The sequence below is a fragment of the Balaenoptera acutorostrata genome, chromosome 6 (assembly GCF_949987535.1).
Source record: "Balaenoptera acutorostrata chromosome 6, mBalAcu1.1, whole genome shotgun sequence".
Classification (NCBI taxonomy): Eukaryota; Metazoa; Chordata; class Mammalia; order Artiodactyla; family Balaenopteridae; genus Balaenoptera; species Balaenoptera acutorostrata.
Window position 1 is genome coordinate 89656877 of NC_080069.1, and position 17626 is coordinate 89674502.

Below are 17626 nucleotides of genomic sequence, written 5' to 3' on the forward strand. Positions count from 1 at the left end.
GTGTTCTTTTTAAAGGTTTTGTAAACATCATTAGGTCGTGGTTAAAATGGTGAAATGTGTTGGTTAAACCACCTGTGAGTTCCTTTGAGATAAAGTTCACTTGTTCATGATACATTATCCATTTTATATATTTCTGGAATCAATTCAGTTAGATTTTAAAGACTTTTTGCTTTTGTGTCCATGAGGGATATTGGCTGTAACGTTCTTTTCATCTCATGTGTTTGTCTGGTTTGGATTAGGATAATGCTGACCTCACAAAATGAGTTGGGAAGTGTTCCCTTCTTTTCAATTTCCAGAAGCATTTTTGTAGGATTCTGTATAATCCATAAGGAATTTGTGTAGAATTTTGTAGAATTTACTAGTGAAGTCATCTGAGCCTGTAGGAAAGTTTTTTACCATGAATTGTTTCTTTCTTTTTTTTAAAGAAAATTATTTATTTATTTATTTATTTAGTTTTGGCTGTGTTGGGTCTTCGTTTCTGTGCGAGGGCTTTCCCTAGTTGCGGCAAGCGGGGGCCACTCTTCATCGTGGTGCGCGGGCCTCTCACTATCGCAGCCTCTCGTTGCGGAGCACAGGCTCCAGACGCGCAGGCTCAGTAATTGTGGCTCTCGGGCCTAGTTGCTCCGCGGCATGTGGGATCTTCCCAGACCAGGGCTCGAACCCATGTCCCCTGCATTGGCAGGCAGATTCTCAACCACTGCGCCACCAGGGAAGCCCTTGTCCTTTTCTTAAGATGAAAGTTCCTATCATTGATTTGAGGCCTTTTTCTTCTTTCACTATTAATATTTAGTGCTTTAAATTTCCCTCTAAGAACTGCTTTAACTTCATCCTCCTAGTTTTCTTAGGTTACCTTTTCATTTTTTTTCAGTTCAAAATATATTCTAATTTCTCTTGTGCTTTTTGTTTCTTTAGCCAATGAGTTATATAAAAGTGTTTAATCTTCAAATATTTGGGGATTTAGTTTTACTGTGGTGGAAACAACCTTCGTATGATTTGAATTCTTTTAAAATTTATTGAGCCTTGTTTTGGTCCAGAATAAAGGTCTACCTTGATGACCCAAGAACATTCTTTTCAAGTCCTTACTAAAGGGCTCTGCTTTTGCTGAGCTAACAGTTTCATACTAGTTAATGTACTATCAAGTTGCTTGATAGTGTTGTTCAAGTCTTCTGAATCTTTACTTTTTTTTTTAAGTCTACTTTTTATTAGTTATTGAGAGAGGAGTATTGAAATCTTGCTTTAACAGTTGTGAATTTGACGATTTTTTTCCCCTTCAGTCTTCTTAGTTTTCAGTTTATGTGTTTTGAATCCCTGTTCTTAGTATTATTATGTTTGGATGAACTGACCCCTTTGTCATTATTAAATGTTTCTCTTTATTCCTGGCAGTGCTCTTTGTTCTGCAGTCTACTTTTTCTTATATTAATATAGCCAGCCCCTCCAGCTTTCATTTGATTCATATTTAGATGCCATCTTTTTTACAGTCTTGTAATTTTTAGCCTTATATATGTCTTATATTTAAGTGTTTTTCTTGCAAATAACTCGTAAGCGGGTTTTCTTCCGTGGCTTAGGTAGTTTTCCCACATACAAGCAAATTAGTATTTAGCTAGAAACCACTCTGCAGAGATGGGAACTTTCTCTGGGGGTAGCCCCTTCCTCTCTGGTATTTTATCCTGGATATTCTAGCCACTTTGACTTGCTGAAACACTCTGGTCTGTCTTTTCAGCTCAGTGGGACAGATAGTCTCTGGTTTGGCCACCCCTCCCTAAACTCTGGCCTAGAAACTTCAACATGATAAGCTTAGGCTACTTTAAGATTCACCTGGTCTGTTTTCCTTCTCTGCAGGATCACTACTCTGCTCTTCCTGTTATTCTGTGTCTGAAAGTGTGTTTCATATGTTGTGTGTTGTTTTCTTATTGTTTATGGTGGGTACATACATATAGTCCTTGTTACTCCATCATAGCTGGAAATATAAGATTGCTTTCATACTTAAAAGATTTGTTTGTTGTATATAGTATTCTCATTTAACAACTTTATTTCATTTGGTGAAATAACAACTTTTCTTTCTTTCTTTCTTTTCTACTGTGTTTTGTCATTTTGATGATAAGTCAGTGGTCATTTATATTGTTTTCTATATGTTATGTGTCATTTTTCTCTAGCTTCCTTCAAGATTTTCTCTTTATTTTTACTTTTTAGGAGTTTGACTATATGATGTGCCTAGTTGTGGTTTTCTTTGTATTTATCCTGGTTAGGGGGTCAATGAAATTTATTAAATTGGGAAGGTTTTACTCATTATTTCTTCATCTGTTTTTATGCTCCATTTTTTGCTTGTAGATTCCAGTAACACATATGTTAGACCTCTTGCTGTGTTCCACAGGTTATGTTGCTCTTAAAATCTTTTTTCTTTTTCTGTTTGTCAGGTTGAGTAAGTTCTATTGATCTTTCTTTATGCCCACTGACTTTTTTTTCTTATTACCTCCAAACTGCTGTTTAGCCCATTAAATGATTTTTTAAAAAAATCATGTATCTTTCAGTCCTAAAATTTCCCTTTTTTCTTTGTGGTTTCTATTTCTGTGCTGTGATTTCCTATTAGTTTAATTATTTCAAGCATCTTAAAAAGTAATAAACTTTATTTTTTAAACAGCTTTAGGTTCATAGTAAAATTGAGCAGGAAATACAGAGAATTTCCATATACTCCCTGTGCCCTCTACTCCCCTCCACACAGAAATGCACACAACCTTCCATACTTTCAACATCTGAGACCAAAGTAGTACATCTGTTACCATCAGTGAACCTACAGTGGTATATTGTTATCACCCAAAGCCCATAGTTTACATTAGGGTTCACTCCTGGTATTGTACATTCTGTGTACAAATGTATAATGATACGTATCCACTACTGTAGTATCATACAGAATCATACAGAATCGTTTCACTCCTCTTCCAAAGTTGCTATGCCATTTTGCATTCCCACCAACAATGAATGAGAGTTCCTGCTGCTCCACATTCTTGTCAGCATTTGGTGCTGCCAGTGTTCCCGATTTTGGCCATTCTAATAGGTGTGTAATGGTATCTCGTTGTTTTAATTTGAAATCTCCAATGGATATATGATGTTGAACATCTTTTCATAGGCTTATTTCCCACCTTTATATCTTCTTTGGTGAGATATCTGTTAAGACCTTTTGCCCGTTTTTTAATTGGGTTTTCATATTGTTGAGTTTTAAGAGTTCTTTACATATTTTGGATAGCAGTCCTTTATCAGATGTGTCTTTCGTAAATGTTTTTTTCTAACCTGTGGCTTGTCTTCTCATTCTCCTGACTTTGTCTTTCACAGAGCAGAAGTTTTTAATTTTAATGAAGTCCAGCTAATCAATTATTTTTTTCATCAATTGTGCCTTTATAGTGTTGTATCTAAAATTTCATTGCCATACTCAAGTTCATCTAGGTTTTCTCCTGTGTTATCTTCTAGGAGTTTTATAGTTTTGCGTTTTATATTTAGGTCTGTGATCAATTTTGAGTTTTTTTTTTTTTTCTTTTCTTTTTTTTTTTGGTGTGTGTATGTGTGAAGAGTGTAAAGTCTGTGTCTAGATTCAATTTTTGCATGTGGATGTTCACTATTTCCAGCACCCTTTGTTAAAAAGACTGTCTTTGCTCCATTGTATTGCCTTTGCTACTTTGTCCCATTATGTGTATTTTATACCTTTTGTAGTTGTCCCACAGTTCTTATATATTTTATTCTGTTTTTTATTTTCCCATTTTTATTTCTCTTAGCTTTTCAGTTTTGCAGGTTTATACTGAGATATCCTTAAGCTCAGAGGTTCTTTCCTTAGTGTGTCCAGTTTGTTCACAACCCCAAAGGCATTCTTCATTTCCGTTACCATATTTTTTATCCTTAGCATTTCTTTTTGATTCTTTCTTAGAATTTCCATCTCTCTGCTTATATTATCAGTCTATTTTTACAAGGTGCCTACTTTTTCCATTAAAGCCCTTTTAGCATATTCATCATAGTTTTAAAAAATTTCTTGTCTGTTCTAGTCTGATATTTCCAGTATTCCTGCCATATCTGACTCTGGTTCTGATGGTTTAGTCTCCTCAAACTGTGTTTTTTGCCTTTTAAAATGTGGGGTTTTTGTTTGTTTATTTTTGTTTTTGTTTTGTTTTGTTTTTTCCCAAAAGGAGGACATGGTGTACTGGATAAAAGAAACTGTGGTAAATAGGCCTTTAATAATATAGTAATAGTAAGGTGTAGCGGGTGGTGAAACATTCTGTAGGCCTATGATTAGATCTCAGTCTTTTGGTGAGTCTGTCCCCCTGGACTGTGAGCTTCACCAGTGCCCTTTGGACTTTTTTGTTGTTGTTGGTACCCCCTTAGGTTGGACAGGATGACTAGAGGGGTCTGGAGTTGGATATTTCTCTTCCCCCATGTGAAAGACTAGAGGGAGCTGGAGTTGGGTATTTCCCTCCAGATAAGTTAGGCTCTGGTAAAACTCCCAGCAGGTTAGGCTCTGCTAAAATAGTTTCTCCTGGGGGCAGGTTTTGTTAAGAAGAGCAGAATGCTCTGGCATATTTCAAAATGGTTCTTTTCCCTCTCCCCCTGCCAGAAACGTGAAGGGATTTTTCTTTGACATTCACTGTGAGGACCTGGTAGTGCTCCTGGAGGTAAAACTCACAAAAGTGTGGGGACCTGCTTATGACTTGGTGCCCAAGTTTTTAACTCCCAGACTTGTCTAAACTGAGTATCCAGCAATTTGTCAGTTACAGTTTAGGTTTTCTTGCACTGTCCCTGGTTCTCTAGAGGTTTCTGCACTGGTAAGTTATGGTGCTCTGTATCTGCCTATCTCTGTCTCCAATTTCTAGGGCAGTGGTTTGCTTTTCATTTCTCTGATGCATCTAAGAAGAGTTGATTCATCGGTTTGTTTAGCTTTTTACTTGTTTTTAGGATGGAGTGATGACTTTTAAGCTCCTTATATGCAGAACCAGAAACTGGAAGTCTGAAAGCATATTTCAGTTTACCTTCAGTGTAGTGATAATAACTGCTAATTACAGTTATTATTATCTGTAATTATCTGCTAATTACACATTCTTGGTCATCCAGGTCAGCCTCCATCGATTGCTCTTTTGAGTATAGGTTACATTTTCTGTCTAGTAATTTGGGGCTGTTTTGTTAGACATTGTGAATGATAACATTGTAGAGACTTTGGATTCTGTTATGTTTCCCTGAAGATGGTGGTTTTCTTCTTCTTCTTCTTCTTCTTCTTCTCCACCTTCTCCTCCTCTTTTCTCTCTCTCTCTCTCTCAGTTTCTCAGAACTGACCAGCTACCTTGACTGTATTTAAACTTCACACTCTTATTTTTCTTACAGTTGACTACAGGTGGTATGTCTTTAGTCCTTTTTGCCTTAACTGGGCTGTTTGGAGTGTGTTCCATGTATGCATAGTTCAGTGGTCAGTTATGTTTGGGCAGACTTTATAGAATTTTGGGCTACCTCTCTCTGACTCTAGTGTCCAGATTTCCCTTGCCACTTTCTAGCTACTGTAGTAGCCCTAGTCTCTGACCTCTGATTCTTTAACCAATAAGATTGCAACTTTCTATCAAAACTTTAGTTATTCTCCCTTCTCCCATTTGCAGTGCTAGAACTATTGATTGGGGGTAGCTTCAGGTGAAGAGCTATAAAAATTGGAAACTAACCTAATGCTGTTCTTCTCTTCCAAGCATTAACTTAGCTCCATTTTATGTTTGCTTTTGATTGTTTTCTAGTGCCTTCATATACAGTCAGTTCTTATTATTCATGATTCTATATTTGGGATTTCACCTTGTTGTTGCATTTTATTTGTAACCCCCAAATCCATACTCACTGCACTTTCAGAGACACGTGCGGGGAAGCAAAAAATTTGTCTGATGCTCATGCTCCCAGCTGAGGTCAAATGGGCAACACTCTGCCTTCTTGTTTCAGCTCTCATACGTGGTGACAGAGATGGATGTGGTAGGGGGTAGTGCAGTGTAGTGCAGGATGCTCCAGGTCTGGGGCCAGTGGACAGAATTTGAAATCCAATTCTGGCACCTGTTTGTGGGGCAGCCTCAGGCAAGTAACTTAACCACTTCTGAATCTTGTTTTCTCTTTTGTAAAATACAGAAGAAAGGATGAGTTGTTTTTAGCATATAAGGTTATAATCTATGTGAGGAGTATATGTGTGTATGTGTATACAGTTGACTCTTGAACAACACAGGCTTGAATTGCATGGGTCCACTTACGCACAGATTTTTTTCAATAGTAAATACTACAGCACAACACAATCTGCAGTTGGTTGAATGTGCTGATAGGGAGGAACTGTGGATAGAGAGGAATAGCATATATGGAGGGCTAAGTTATACGTGGATTTTCGACTGTGTGGAAGGTCAGTGCCCCAGCCCCCATGGTTGTTCAGAGTCAGCTGTATATTTCCTCTAGGAGCAGTGGTTCAGTATTTGCTAATTCAGTGTTCATGGCAACTTTATAGTACATAACTGTTGTGAATAACAGCTCTCAAGTATAATAGTTTTTTGTAGTTTGTACAGAGTTTATAATTGTTTCTACAGGGTAATTGGTCTGATATGAGTTTACTCCATCATTATCAGAAGGAGAACTCCCATTTCTTTCATTTTTTAATTGCAAAATGTTCTATACACATTTTAAAAAGCTCAGAGAAGAAACTATGTATCACTGCTGTTGCCGCCACATGGAGATAACCACAATGAACATTTTGGGGTCTGAAATTCTTTCATCTGTACAATGTGATTCATGTGTTTATATGTATATTGTTAATTTTCTGATTTTAAGCAAGTTATTTAACATCTCAGTCTCAGTTTCTAGATCTGTAAAATAGGGGTAATAAAATTACATATCATAGGAATTGGGGGATTAAAGATTAGTGTATGTGAGACACTTAAAACTGCATGTACCTAGTAAATGCCATAGAATTATTAATAATTATGTATTTTTGTAAAAGTGATGTTATACTGTAATATTCTGTAATTCTGCCATTTAAATTGAGTATGCTGAGCATAATTGTATCTGTTATTGATAACTAAGCATCCGTGTTATGGATGAGACTCTCAAATGTTAGATTTGATGGCACCTTCAAAGCAAATGTTGCATTTTTGAATTTTGAGCCCTGTGTTTAGCGTTCCTTGAGGAGCTTTTTCTGGTTTTTGGTTTGGTTTTTTTTTACTTCTACTGTTTGAAGTTTTTTTGTTCCTCTTGACAACTAGTTTCTTTCTTTCTTTTTTAAATGTCTGTTGGTATATCCTCCTGTAGGTTTTATTTGGTTTCCTTTCTTATTTACAGATTCTATTTTGCTGTCTACAGAGAAACTCTATAACTAAATCTGTTGAGGTAACATCTAAAATAAGAGTATATGTTAAATATGAGACTTTGTGAGCACCAGTATCCGCCTTTGCTTTTATTGCATTTTACATGGATTTAGGAGCCAGAATTCTTTTTTAAATTTTTTAAATTTATTTTTTATTTTTAAATTTTTTTGGCCGCATTGCGTGGCATTCGGGATCTTAGTTCCTCGACCAGGGATTGAAACTGCACCCCCTGCAGTGGAAGCACGGAGTCTTAACCACTGGACCATCAGGAAAGTCCCCCAAATTCTTATTTTTGAAAGCTTTATTTTATTAGAAAAGTATAGTATGGTGGTTTTTTCCCCCAAACTAAAGTAATTCTTGGAGTAGGTTATGCCAGCAGAATGAAAAAATCTGCTTGTTAGAATTTTTATTGAGTTGGGTAATTTTTTTTCCCTCAAAAGATATAAAACTTAATGTTATAAGGAATAGCCACAGTTTATTTCTAATAGAATATGATCATATCCTGAAGATAATTTTATTTTTAAGTCACATTTTCCTGTTTTTATATGTCCATCATTCTATTTCTTTCTGTGGTTGAAATTTAATGAATAGTTTAAAATTTTTGTAAGTAAACTCTTAGGCATTGGTACTCCTGGCCTGCCTTTCTGTGTCAGTGGTGTTCACATCATTTTCTTCATGGATGATTTGGTGTTCTTGCTTTCTCCAGCTTACATTTTTTCCCTGCTTCTTAGTGTACTTTCTTTTTTAGTTTCTTAAATATGGTCTACTAAGTTCCTCCATCAGCCCTTTCTCACTTCCAGGTTTAATAGGCATGTGTGCTCCTTGGGAGAAAAGAAGGGTAATAGCAAGAATAGAAGTGGCAGTGTGGAATGAGACAGAATGAAAATAGGAAGAAGAGAGGAGGAGTATATGAATGTGAAACCAATCATACTGATTGGTAAGGAAGGGTTGGAAATATCCTTAGTCAACCTGAACTTCTCTCCGGTGCTTACACCTCACATCCACATCATAAGCAAATCTTGTCAGCTTCAACCTTTGAGATATACTTAAGAATCAGAATCTGATCACTTCTTACCCATCCACACTGTTGCCACCTTGATCTAAATCAGAATTAAAGCCAGGACTATTGTAGTAGTTTCGAAGGTGTTCTTTCTTCTCTACCTTTTTCCACCCAGAAGTTAGAGTGGTCCTTTTAAACATAAGTCAGATGATGTCATTCCTTTTTACAAACTCTTCAGTGGTTCTCCATTTCACTTCAAATAATATCCAATGTCCAGTTCATGGTATGAAAGGCTATCTATGATCTGGTTCTCTGTTACCTCTCTGATCTTCTCTCTTGTCACTATCACTTATTATTCTGCTTCAGCCCCACACTGTTTCTTGAAAGTGCCAAGTAATACATTTCTGCCTTAGGGCTTTTGCACTTAATATGCCCTCTCCTGGCTATGCTTTTTCCTCAGCGGTTGCATAACTATCTCCCTCACTTCTTTCAGATCTCTACTCAAGTGTCATTTTATCTGAAAGGTTTTCTCTGACTGTTCTGTGTAAAATAGCATCTCCTGGGACTTCCCTGGTGGCGCAGTGGTTACGACTCCGGCCTCCCAATGCAGGGGGCCTGGGTTCGATCCCTGGTCAGGGAACTAGATCCCACATGCATGCTGCAACTAAGAGTTCACATGCCACAACTAAGGAGACGTGAGCGGCAACTAAGGAGCCGCGAGCCGCAACTAAGGAGCCCACCAGCTGCAACTAAGACCCAACGCAACCTAAATACGTACATACATACATACATACATACATACATCCATCTCCTCCTTAACCCCATCATTCTCAATCCTCTTTTCCCTATTTTATTTTCCTGATAGATTGTATTGCCACCTTACATATTTTATATGCATATGTATGAATGTATGTATGTATGTATGTATGTATTTATTTAATGGTTTTACCCTACCTGCTAAAGTAGAAACCTTTTGGTTCATTGTGATATCCCCAGGGCTTAGACTAATACCTGTCTAGACACTCAATAAATGAATGCATGATTGAATAAATTGGAAAAGATGGACAAGAAACAGTTGTGTTTATAAGGGAAACCAGTGGCCTTTAGAACTCTGTAGAGGTGTGGAGAGTGGTTAGCAAGGAATGTGCTCGGTAGAGAAGGGATTGGAGTGGATATATTGGTGCTGAGGATTTTTTGATGGGCTGATTACTTGGGCAGATAGTAATACGTGAAATCAGAAGACCTTTCTACCAAGGACAGTTTTTTTCTCTCTATTTGCCTATATGACCCCATGCTGTCTGAGTAGCTCTTTTGTTTGTTGGTTGGTGTCACTTTACAATATGAACAAGCTTTCTTTTACCCTTTCCTGGCTCTCTGGTTTCTTGTTGTGGCCAATTTCCAGTCCTTTCTTGCCAGCTTGATTGTCTTCCCTCTGGTGGCTGGCCCTCATCTCCCTGGCTTCTTTTTTGTCAGGGAGGGCGTTGTATATGTGCATTTTATCCCTGAATGCTGAGAGAGTACTTGTCAAACTGACAGATGGGGTGACTACTGGTTGCCACTTGACATGGAGAACGACACCTAAAAGTCTGCATTTGCAGCTGTGGGCCTTCAAGAGACTCTATATAAGACAATGTACTTTATCAAGTAGAAATAACCATACTGATGAACATTTAGTGTTTATGATGTTAAAATGTATCCTTTCTGTAAATTTCTATTTCTCCCTCATACAGTCCATGCTCATCTTATGTTTTAGCTTTTTCATAGGATAAATAAGAGAGTATAGAAAACACCAAGATTTTTAAACACTAGTGTCTAATAATGAACTAGGTATATTATTTCATTCATTTGCTCTGTACATCACATCATTTATCTCCCTCCTCTGTTTTGACACCTGCAGTGGCTCCCTAATGTCCACTAAAATATAACTCTTGAAACCAGCATTTAAGGTTATATTAAATTCATACTATACTTCCCAGCCTACTTTTTTTTATTTCTCAGCTCCCTCTCATATTCCCTACAGTCTAGTCCACTGGTTTTCAGAATTCTTCACAACTTCTCAGGGATTCCTTTGGAGAAATGGGGGTCAAGTTGGCAGGATTCTGTCTCTCTTCCTTCTGTGAAGGAAGCCTTTAGGGTTTCATTTCTTTTGCACATTTAGCTTTCTTTAAAATAAGGTTCTGTAAGTAAAAGAATGTTTGAAAGTGACTCCATTTGTTTGATCATATGATTAGTCTGTGTGTCTGATAGTCTCTCTCTCTCTCTCTCTTTCACACACACATACACACACATTCTCTCTCCCTCTCTAGCTCTCTGTCCCTCAAAGTGCTACACTCTTAATAGAACTCTTAAGACCTTTCTATTAGTTTAAGGCAGCTCAGCCTTACTTCAGTATCTAACAGAATAGATCAGGTCACCTTAATTGGAAGAATTGCTTTCCCCTAAGGATCAATAAAGAAAATGTTAGTAATTTTCTCTCTCCTCACCACCTTTTCCCTCAAACACACAGTGTTAACAGTTTCTATACTTTTATGTTAACACTATACAAGGTGTTAACACATATACCTTTCTCTCTGCTCATATAAACAACATTTAAACACACAGCAGTTTGGGTCATTGTTTTTACATACTTCTCTGAGACATACTTTTTTTTTTTTTTTTTTACTTTTTTTTACTTTTTACTATGTAACATCCCTTGGTAATTAATAGCGAGCTGGACTTTTCTTCTTAATAGCTAATGATAGTCTATAGAATATATATGAATAGAATAAATGTTTCAGAGTTTATCAAACTCTTGGATATTCGGTTGTTTTCAGTTTTTTTCGTTGTTTTTTTTTTTTTTTTTATGGCTGTGTTGGGTCTTCGTTTCTGTGTGAGGGCTTTCTCTAGTTACGGCAAGTGGGGGCCACTCTTCATCGCGGTGCGCGGGCCTCTCACTATCGTGGCCTCTCTTGTTGCGGAGCACAAGCTCTAGACGCACAGGCTCAGTAATTGTGGCTCACGGGCCTAGTTGCTCCGTGGCATGTGGGATCTTCCCAGACCAGGGCTCGAACCCATGTCCCCTGCATTGGCAGGCAGACTCTCAACCACTGCGCCACCTGGGAAGCCCCCCGTTGTTGTTTTTTTACTACTTTAAGCAGGAATCCAAGTACATATATACTTTCATGCTGAATTTTTTTCTTAAAAAATGAAATTGGTTTATTAATGTTTAGTGCAGAGAAAGAATAAGGATAAATCACAAATTGTTTATTTGACTTCGAACTTTTTTTTTTTTTTGCATTTGTATTTGACCAATATTTAGTTTCAGACTGTGTGATGACTTTAATTAAACCACAGGAGATCCTGCCTCCACACCATTTTGGAGATAAATGTCATGGCTCAACTTGGCTTGACCTATGCCTTGTCTTTGTTTAAGGGAGGTAAGCAGCAACTCTTCGTTAAAATAACGAAATACAACAAAAACCTGTAGGTCCAGGGGATATGGAAAGAAATGCTCAGAAGTTATCTGGGTAAACATATTATTTTAAGAAATACTAGTTAAAATTCAGAAGCAGATTGTTTGAAGGCAAAGAAAAGTTTCTTGGTAATTGCTTTATTGATAAAAGGATCATAATGCTGTCTGGAAACTTTAACAAGCTGTCAAATTCAGAATGTGCTTTTTAGTGTTTGAAATATGTTTATTTGATGACTACTTCTCTAGATACTGAGTAAATATTTTAGATCATTGATCTGCAAGCAGAATGGTATAAGAATAGGCTGGATGCATGGATTATTGTCCTAGCTCTTTTGTTGTTGACTGGTTGAACAAATATGCCAAAGTTTTCATATCCTGGGATCTCCTTTCCTTTCCCTATTGGAAAGTTGATTGTTTCTAAAGTTTTTTAGTTTTAGATGTCCTGATTTATTATCTTGCATATTCTTTTATGCAAGCCAACTTTTACTTTCATAATTATTCTGATAATTCTATATAGTAATTAGAATTAGATAATTCTATATAGTAATTCTATATTAGTAATTGCTGGAGGGATGTAGTTAGTGAAAACAAATTTAAGGTGGTGAAGATATTATTCTTCTCCAGCATTAGCAATAATGAAGTTGAATTTCATGTCATCCACTTTCTTGTAGTTATTTAGGGGTTTGAATCATCAAAGTCTTTGTGAAGCTAATATTGCAACCTAGACAGTTGAAGAAAGAGTTTATTTCTGATGTAAATTCAGAAATTAGGGTGCAGGCAAATAAAAACTTTATTTTGTAGATTAAGACTCTCCTATGTTATATTAAATTTTAATAACATTGATATTCTGCTTGCTTTATGAAACCTTTTATTACAAACAGTTATGAGTATGAACATCTCATTTGACTACTGATGAACAGAGGGAAAAATCTAAATTAAAACTTTAAATACCACTATTTAATTACCCAAATGGCTTTGACTGTGTTAAAGAGTGCCTGGGATTATTCTGTTTTTCAATTTGTTTTAATGCTTCCTTGGTAAAAGCTGATGGATTCCCAGGCCCATTGCTGTCACTGATGAACTATATAAAGATAAATGACATTATGGTAAATTCCACTTAATGACACATTTTTAATTTTCAGAACACAGACATTTTCAGGCTAGTGAATGAAGGCTAATTACCTCAAGATCAGAACAAAATAACTCCTCATTTCGAAAGATAATAGAAAAGAAATGTTGCAGATTAATGATGCTATTTATCTTTAAAGGAAAAAAATTTTATCTTTATCCAGATAGCATAGCTCCCTGAGGAGCATGGTTATAAAATGAATCTGAAGTCGCAACTTAATAGGTTATTAAAATTGTTTGAGTGCAGGCTCTCCTGCTTTAGTCTTTCCATAAATTTAAATTGAAGGTCTGCTGTATTCAAAAAGGAGCAGCTTGTTTATGAGGCCAGAGGGAGCAACATACGTTACTAACAAAAGATGCACTTAACCTCATTCTAATATCTTGCTTTTGTATTTCTCTGAATGAAACTCAACTATTTGAGAAAGTATTATGAAATTTGCTACCATTCTTAATTGATACCTAAGTAGAAAGACCACATTTGGACAAGTTTAATTTAAGATTAAAATTAAAATGAAAGCTGTAAATGCCCAAAGCCTTTACTAAATATTATAAAAATCAATTTGTAATCTGATTTAATTGTGTGTGTGTATATATATACACATGTATATTTTTTTTTTTTTTTTTTTTTTTTAAAGGATTTTCTTATTTATTTATTTATTTATTTATTTTTGGCTGTGTTGGGTCTTCGGTTCGTGCGAGGGCTTTCTCCAGTTGCGGCAAGCGGGGGCCACTCTTCATCGCGGTGCGGGGACCGCTCTTCATCGCGGTGCGCGGGCCTTTCTCTATCGCGGCCCCTCCCGTCGCGGGGCACAGGCTCCAGACGCGCAGGCTCAGCAATTGTGGCTCACGGGCCCAGCCGCTCCGCGGCATGTGGGATCTTCCCAGACCAGGGCTCGAACCCGTGTCCCCTGCATTAGCAGGCAGATTCTCAACCACTGCGCCACCAGGGAAGCCCCACATGTATATTTTTTAACATTTTAATTTTGTTATCTAAGTGAGAGGAAACTATCTTAGCCTGTGAGGGTGTGATTTTGTGGTCACAGTTGGAATTTATATAGGAATTGTTCAATAAATCATTATTCACAGTTAAAGGATTAGCATTAATCCTTTTGCTACACTCCCACACAAGTCACAAAGTAGTGACTCAGAGAATATTACTTGATCATAGAGGCTTTAAACTGTTCTGACATCCTAAACTCTGTCTCTTACTCTAGGTAATATAACTTTTTTTTTTTGCTGTGCTAACAAGGGCGTATAGCATTTTCTGTAATTTTCATTCTTGTCTCTTAGATAATACGTGATTTGTCTATATACTGATCGTGTTTCTGAGCCACAGAAAAATGTTTGTGATGATGAGAGGAAATAAGTGTGTTTCTGGCACCTGAGAGAAATTTCAGTATATTATTGTGAGATATTATTTTACCTCTTTCCAATTTCATTTGCTCTAAATAGTTAGAAGACATGTTTTATCTCATAGGCACAACAATGTACTGATTGCCCACAGCATAATTTTGACATGAAATTTTCTAAGACATTTGTTAGAAAAGAAAGGAATTCCTTGTAATTATAATGGTACTGTACATTTGATTTTATGTTAATTGTTATGAAACCTTTTTATTTTATTTTATTTTATTTTTTGGCTGCGTTGGGTCTTCGTTGCTGTGCGGGCTTTCTCTAGTTGTGGCGAGTGGGAGCTACTCTTTGTTGCGGTGCGTGGGCATCTCATTGAGGTGGTTTCTCTTGTCACGGAGCATGGGCTCTAGGCGCGCGGGCTTCAGTAGTTGTGGTGCGTGGGCTCAGTAGTTGTGGCTCGCGGGCTCTAGAGCACCGGCTCAGCAGTTGGTGGCGCACGGGCTTAGTTGCTCTGTGGCATGTGGGATCTTCCCGGACCAGGGCTCGAACCCGTGTCCCCTGCATTGGCAGGTGGATTCCTTGCCACCAGGGAAGTCCCTGAAACCTTTTTATTTTTAAAGTGTTCTTGTTTAAGTAGTTTTGACTCTGTAGGTTAGGGGTAATTTCTAACAAAATAATTTAAAATTATTGAATCTGAAATCAATTAGTCATATTGACTAAAAACTGAGGGAAAGTACTAAAAAACATACTTTGTGTCAAATTCTCTATCTCACTGTCCTTAATATTAGTACTTCATTATTACTATTTATTTTAAATTCCCAACAGTAGCCCTACCAGGCTTTCTTTATTCTTTATTCACTACAGGTATATCCTTCTTACATTGACTTAAGGAGGCAACTAGTAAGAATGCTGAAAGTTATTTTTTATAGACAGAGGTACTCCTGCTGTGGAAACAAAAATGCTTTAATTAATATCAAAATTATTTTCTTATATAATGATCTTATTTCTGATTCTCACAAACAATACTTGTGAATGGGAAAAGAAGTAAGGATGTTTCTTGCATCTGAGAGAAATTGCAGTAGTTCATTTGTATTCTCCAAAACCATCATCAGTGTGATAAGCAATGTGTGGTATAAGCCTGTGTGTTATTTCACAATGATTATTTGGGTTTTTTTCAATGTACTTTTTCTCAATCATTTAAAACATAAAATTTTTCGAATTCAAGCAACGTTTAATTAAGCATATAACTTACATTGTTATAATGTGATGAACATCACAGTAATATAAATACAGGAACTACAGTATTTTGGCAGTTTTATAAAACTTTTTTCTATAAAGTTTATTAAAACAGATACTTCTTAGAATGTATGTAGTACATGTTCTGTATGTGGTTCTTATCCTTAAATCAAAAAATGATCTTGTAATTAGAGTCTTAATAATATTGAGTTCATGCTCTTATCTCATTTTTCTCAATTATTATTATTTTTAAAAGGTTTCCAACACTGTCTCCTACCTAGCCTTCTGCAGTGAAGATGAATTCATTCTAAAGACATGCAACTTAGGCAAAGAAATGCAAGGAATTGTCATGGTTAAATTTTAGAGTCAGTAGTAATCCTACTATGGATATGAAAATGTCATTTTTCTTAACATGCAGGTTTTCACTTCCAATGATGATGATCTTGAATGAATATTCTATTTGGAAAATCCCTGCTTATGGGCTCTCAGCAGTTACTTCTTTGATGTGTACTTTGAAAATTCTGTTTTAAGGCAAGTCGTTGATCCTTTAGACCTCTTCGAAGTTTTTTTTGACAGATTATGATATTACAGTTTAGTAGTGACCTGTAAATCATATGGAAAAGGGACAAATTTAGGGTCATTGAATTGCTAATCAAGCTTGCAAGGATTACAAGCTAGTTACCATCATACCTCCTTCAAAATTCTGGAATTTTGTTTGAATCTTTTTGTGATAGATTCTTTTTTTTTTTTTTTAATTTATTTAGTTATTTATTTTTGGCTATGTTGGGTCTTCGTTTCTGTGCGAGGGCTTTCTCTAGTTGTGGCAAGCGAGGGCCACTCTTCATCGCGGTGCGCGGGCCTCTCACTATTGTGGCCTCTCTTGTTGCAGAACACAGGCTCCAGACGCGCAGGCTCAGTAATTGTGGCTCACAGGCCCAGCTGCTCCGCGGCATGTGGGATCTTACCAGACCAGGGCTCGAACCCGTGTCCCCTGCATTGGCAGGCAGATTCTCAACCACTGCGCCACCAGGGAAGCCCTGTGATAGATTCTTGACAGGGCGAAAAATAAATCACAGTAGATTTTAGCCCTCAAATCCAATCAGAATAATAAGTCCCTATCAGACATCACAAAGCTTTAACTTCAAAGTGCTTTAACTTCCCATTTTATTTCTAATTGACTCCCCAAGTTAACTGTTGTGGTTTAATGGTTAGGGCATGCAATCAGGAGTTGAGATCTAGATTTTAATTTTAACACTTGCTCTGGTTTTCGTTGTGATCATACATAAATTCTTTTCCCCTCTCTGAGTCTGTTTTCTTACCTGTATAAATGAGGGGTTTAAACACAATCAAATTGTATTGTGCAGACCTTAAGAGGGAGGAAGGGTGAATGTTACAGAAGGGAAGGTCTAGCAGGCCACTCTGTATTCTACATCCCCCTTTCCCCATTTCTGCTTAACCAGATCTACTCTTTTGTTTGTTTTTTAGGTTGAGAAAAAGTTACTTCTTAAAAAACAAACAGAAAAGAAAGTTTTGAAACCACTTCTAGCATAGGTCTAGAATGGCATACTATGACCTGTAGTCCAAATCTGGCTAAACACCTTTTATTGTAAAGAAAGTTTTATTGAACAAGTCACACTGAGTAACCACTTAGACAGCTATTCATCAGTACTATGCTAAACGCTCCAGAAGCTATGTAGGATTTACAATACGATCACGTATTTTCAAGGAGCTTCTGTCCTGGATAGACTGTTAAGAGAGAAGATCATTAAATGGAAGGCTATCACATGCTAGTGTCCAATGTGAATTACTGATCACCAAGATCAAATATGTGAATAAGGAATGGCTAAGGAAAATCTTTTAGGATACTGCAAGAAGAGAAAATAGAAAAGAATATATACACAGGCAAAGATAATATATAGAGACAAAAGGTGGACCATTTTAAGCAAGGGTAGTCAATATTGGATTCTATAGAGCAGTGGTCCCCAACCTTTTTGGCCCCAGGGACTGGTTTCATGGAAGACAATTTTTCCATGGGCCCCGGGGGGGTGGGGCGGGCGAGGGGATGGTTTTGAGATGATTCAAGCACATTGCATTTATTGTGTACTTTTTTTCTAT

The 17626-nt window shown here is 36.8% G+C and overlaps 1 protein-coding gene across 2 annotated transcripts in view; it reads left to right on the forward strand.

Moving 5' to 3' along the window:
• ZCCHC7 (zinc finger CCHC-type containing 7) overlaps positions 1-17626 on the forward strand; it is a 188031-nt gene that overhangs the window by 80605 nt on the left and 89800 nt on the right. The window lies entirely within an intron of this gene.